The following is a 5,793-nucleotide window of genomic DNA, read 5'->3' as shown; positions in this document are numbered from 1 at the left end:
AATATAATACAACCAGGTTGTTCTCAGTCGAGGAGGACCGGACAGTGTAAATAAAAAAAGCAGGGCAATACTACATTTAGAATAGAAGATGTGAAGGCCTGAACAGCACGATACTTTTTGTGCTGCTCAGGACCAGTCCTTACCCCCTTGATATTTTGTCGGTTAAGGGTTAGGGGTTAGGGGTTAGGGTTAGGGGTTAGGGTTAGGGGTTAGGGTTAGGGGTTAGGGGTTAGGGGTTAGGGGTTAGGGTTAGGGGTTAAGGGTTAGGGGTCTAGTTTTGAGTCGGTTGATCCACTTCCATCTCTGACACGTGGAAACCGGAGGGGGGAAGGGAGGGGGTGCACTCCACATCATATGCGCGCGGGCCGGAGGGGTCCGGGCGCGGCTGGCCAAAGTCGTAGGCCCCATGGTGCCCACTTGTAGATTAACCCATCACTTGGGTTAAAGAGTCGTCTGTCCGTAGGGTAGGGGTTAGGGTTAGGTATAGTTAGTAAAATGGTTAAGGTTAGGGTTGAGGTTAGGGTAAGATATAGTTTTAAGAGTGGTTAAGGTTAGGGTTGGGGTTAGGGTTAGGGTTAAGGTTGGGGTTAAGGTTAGGTATGGTTTTTTAGAATGGTTAAGGTTAGGGTTAGGGTTTAGGGTAAGGTATAGTTTTTAGAATGATTAAGTTTAGGTAGGTCTGTCGACTCGATTTAGGATCAGGCAAAATCCCTTGAGTTGCGCCCCTTATGCTGGTTTGGTCCTCGGTTGGTTGCCATGTGTTCATATCGAGTGGTGTGGTCAAAATGTCTAGGTCCGCTTTGTCAACGGATGTGGAAAGCATAGTGCAACCTAGGAGTTTACTCCCCCTCGGATCCTTCTCTCTTAGCTCCGTGTTGTCTATGTATTTACTTCCGTGTTCGTCAGTTTAGGTCCTGGATGTTTTCAATCATGTGTGTAATTCAGGGGTTATTCCCTTCCAGGATCCTAACTCTGAATCAACCCATGTATAGTCCAATCCAGCTGGTCCATATGGGTATACTCAGCGTAGGATCAAACCGTCGAGTTGCGTACCTTGTGCAGGTCCGGACCTCAGTTGGTTGCCATGTGTCCCTGTCGAGTGGTAAGTAATTGAACTCCCATAGGTTTGGGCAGATAAGAACCCAGAAGGCAAGCCCTCTTCACGGCTGTCAAACACCCACCTTAGGAGTTCCGTCCTACGTTTCGGAAAGTCTATCGGGGGTTTTTTGGATCAGGCAAACAACCTCTGGCCTTTGTGTTGTACGTCTGCCAGGAGTTACAGTTGATTACCGTGTTCCATCCCTACCATCTCAGTCCAAGGTAATTCAGTGGTTCGGGTGATAGTGACCAGTGGAATAACTCCCTTCCAGGATCGTAGCGTTTCCAGAGGTATATCCTCCTTAGACAGTGAATTGGATCGTAGTCCAGGTAAAAAAGTGTGGATCGGTTGTCCAGGCTTAGTGCGGCGGGGTAAGGGGTCCCCCAGTGAAAATTAGTGGGATCCAATTCTCCGCCAGACATAATCTGGGCACCCCAGGGGTTACACGGCCAAGGCGATACTCCAGGCGCAGTGCCCGACCCGAAAGCCCCACTTTTAGCTGCCCCAACCCGCTAGGATGAAACACGCGCTACTGGACATACTGCCAATCCAATTCTAAACTGGGGTAGATAGTCGTCCAGCGCGGTACGTGAGTCTCCTGTTTGTGTGGGGTTGGGAGGGTTGTGACGATAGGTCTGCCAACAGGACCCTGAGGGGTTCCGAGGAGTCCGGTCTATACCATTTCCTCCTGTCTTCTTTCTTGGTGTATGGCCGGGCCTAATTGCGTAGGGTGTACTCGCCGCGGATGAGTCGCCAAGGTCGGGGTCCCCAGAGTAGTTGGAGAAAAAAGGTTCTCGTCCGTTGGGGGTGTTGGTGGGTATCTAAAAAGGTTTTTAGAAGGATGGTGGGTTGGTGAGGGTATTTTATGAAAAAAGGTGAATTTAATTGTTTCTTATTCCTCAAGGGTCCATGGTCATGGTAACCCCAAGAGAAGAGAATTAAATATTTTGTTAAATATATTAGTTCCCTAGTGATTATTGGTACAGGATCATGGGATCATTTAGGATAAATATAAAGTACATTTTTAAGAGTCCGTGGTCACAGTAACTCTGAAATGCTATTAAAGATCTATTTTATCGGTCCTAATGGTCACCTATGTATTTTTAGGGTAACCTAATGGTAAAAAGGCCCTGTGGTGCGATGGCTGAGCGTTAGTGTCTGTCTGTCCGTAGGGTAGGGACCGAGGGTGGGGTGGGGGTACACATGCAAACACACATAAACATAAGAGGGGATATGGCTATACACATATTTTTTACATATACAGAAGCATACACATATATCCCCACAAGTGGTGAGGGTTAACATATAAAGTCACACTCCACTTCATCCTATGTGTGCATGTGTATGAGAGCTGTGTAAAACTCCAATTAAGGAAAGAAAAATATACAAATAAAACAGTAGCCAAAAGGAGACCCCTCCGACGTCTGTGTGGAACCTGCCTTCCTTACAGCAACACTACAGATCTAGAGGAGTCCCAGCCATGACGCGTTTCTGCCTTACTCGGCTTCACCAGGTAGCAGGGAGGAGAATATATAAAAATAAAATTGAAATAAAAGGTGCAAAAAGTAGTAAAAATGTATGTATATATATCTACATATACAGTACACTATGTAATGTACTTGCCTGGATTGTAGTCCTGGTTGGGTGTGTGGAGTAGAATGCAGCCTGTCTGGTGGTCTCCCTTGTTAGTAAAACGTTTATAGGAGACAGGAGATCAAGTAGAGACATAGGACGAGGTGGATTATTATATAATAAGGCCTTTTATTAATATGTAAAAATATCTTAGTAAATCGTACAGTACGGCTCCTTTCTGTCTGACTCGTATGGAATCGTCGGAAAAAGAGAGAGCCTCTAATCAGTACATACAGATTATATAGGCAATAAGCAAAGTAGGTTGATCTTGTCGCCTGGCCTTCCGATTGGTCGATCTGGGTCGTAGGTAGTCCTGTTCGGCCTGATGTCGACGTTTCCATTGGCCCTTCCCACAGTTCATTGTCTTAAAGTCTCATCCTTGAACAGAATGCATGTGCATCTGTTTTAACAGGGGCCTATACATGGGGGAGGGTTGGGTGTGTGGATCTGTGGTTACTTATTAGGGTACAAAGTGTGGGGGATGGGTGCATGTTGTGCCAAGTATAGCTTATGTTGAGAAGTGGTTAAAACAAGTTACTAGTATCTAATACAATTTCTTACACCCTGTAAAGTTGTGAGGAGTGATGACTCTCTGGTATATATATGTGTGTGTAGCCCAGGTGGCTTAGGTTATTTTAATTGGTCTGCACTGTTACTAGGTAAGATAGCCAGTAACGGGTTACAGTGTGGAGGGTTCAGATAGAGGTGAGAGCGGAATAGGGATGCAGTAAAGTGGATGGGCAATTAGAGTAGAGGTCAAGCACACCTAACAACAATACAATGGAGACCCAATATAATAAAAGTACAACCTTGTAGTGACACAAGGTTTTCAACATGTTATATGGTATGAATGAAGAATGGAGTGTGACAAAGCAGGGATCACAATACATTGTGAGGGACAGACACAAAATAGGGATCACAGTACATTATAAGAGACAGACAAGGTTAACAGCATAAGGTCAGATACAGATACATATACCCATACACACACACACACACACACACACACAGAGGGGTTAGGGCTAGGATAGCAGTAAAGGTTAGGGGCTGAGGTTAAGGTTAGGATTAGTGTTAGGAATGGTTAGGGTAGACGGGTTAGGTGAGGGGTTGGGTAGGTCTTGTAAGGTCCAATTTTTAACGGATGTAAAAAGCATTATATAATTTTTTATTTAATTATTCAATTATTCAATTATTTATTTATTATTATTTATTTATTATTTATTTCTTTATTTTTCATTTAGAGACCTGGTTTAGAGACCATTCCTTAGAGATGTATACTGGGCGAAGAATCAACACCCCTAGAAAAGGCCCGATTTCAGATGATCCCAGGTAATTTCAGGGATGAAAATTTCCTTGGCTTGCTGCGTCCAGATCCCTCGGCGGGCAATGCAGCGGTGACTCGCCAGTGTTTGGTTTCTAGTTTTGAGTCGGTTGATCCACTTCCATCTCTGACACGTGGAAACCGGAGGGGGGAAGGGAGGGGTGCACTCCACATCATATGCGCGCGGGCCGGAGGGGTCCGGGCGCGGCCGGCCAAAGTCGTAGGCCCCATGGTGCCCACTTGTAGGTTAACCCATTACTTGGGTTAAAGAGTCGTCTGTCCGTAGGGTAAGGGTTTGGGTTAGGTATAGTTGGTAAAATGGTTAATGTTAGGGTAGAGGTTAGGGTAAGGTATAGTTTTAAGAATGGTTAAGTTTAGGTAGGTCTGTCGACTCGATTTAGGATCAGGCAAAATCCCTTGAGTTGCGCCCCTTATGCAGGTTTGGTCCTCGGTTGGGTTAGGGTTAGGGTTAGGTTTACTAGTTTTGAGTCGGTTGATCCACTTCCGTCTCTGACACGTGGAAGCCGAAGGGGGGGAAAGGGAATGGTTGCACTCCACATCATATACGCGCTGGCCAGGGGGGTCCGGGCGCACCCGGCCAAAGTTGTAGACCCCATGGTTGCCCACTTGTAGATTAGGGTTAGGGATAGGGTTAGGGTCAAAGAAAAACAGACGAATCTGATATGCACTGGTACAGGCAACCCCTTTAGGATAGATGGTTTAGACTATTGTATAAAATACTTTAATGACTTAAAAAATATATAAAAACATATTTTAAAAAAAGGACCAGAACCAGGATTTAAAATTATAAATCATAAGTAAGGTTTAGGTTAAGAGCCAGGGATTCCAAACTAAAAAATAGAGACCAAGGGCTCAGCTCAAGCCTGTGGTCTAAGGGTTAAGGTTAGGCATGAGGGTCTAGATTAGGGTTGGAAATTAAGGTTAGGATTTGGGAAGTGGGGGTTAAGGTTAGATTTCATGTTGGGTTACGGTTAGGTTTAGAATATAGGTCAGGATTAAATTAGGGTCAGGTATGGGGGTGCAAAGGTTAAGGTTAGGCATGAAGATCTTGGGGTTAGGGTTAGGGGTTTAGGGTCTGTAAGGAGAACCACCCAATGAACAAACCAAATAAATTAATAAATAAAAGAGACAATCATAAGTGTTAACAAACAATGGCTATTTAACCATGTACACTGCAAGATAAAAGTGCTTCAAACTCAAGAGTGCTCTAAAAGTCTCCAAACAATAGATAAATTCAAATCACGCCACACAAAAAAGTCAAAGAATATAAAAATAAGTGCCATCATATTTATAATAACTCTTTAAAAAGTATAAAAATAAGTCCATAAATAATTGAATAAATAAACATTTATAATGGGTGGCTCTCCCGCCATCCCCCACTACCTCCCCCACCCAATCATCCATGTCACTGCGCTGGAGAGGCCCCCTCACATCAGGTAAGTAAGCCAAGATAAATTTAATATTTTTCATTCAGGCCCTTAGGATCTATCGTATTGAGGCGCGCAATCCAAATTCTTTCCATCCCCTGTCGTTGTGTCCTGGACCAGCTCCCATTTGTTTCCAGACCAAAAATACTCAAACCCTCCACTGCATGTAGGCCAAAATGCAAGTACAGTACAGTACTCTTATTACCTTTAGCCATATGGTATAGATGTTGTTTTAGTCTAGCATGCAGTGTATTCTTTGTTTCTCCAATATAAATCTTTTGGCAAAATTTACA

The sequence above is a fragment of the Salvelinus alpinus genome, chromosome 31 (genome assembly GCF_045679555.1).
Source record: "Salvelinus alpinus chromosome 31, SLU_Salpinus.1, whole genome shotgun sequence".
Taxonomy (NCBI): Eukaryota; Metazoa; Chordata; class Actinopteri; order Salmoniformes; family Salmonidae; genus Salvelinus; species Salvelinus alpinus.
This window is presented reverse-complemented; position numbering follows the sequence as displayed.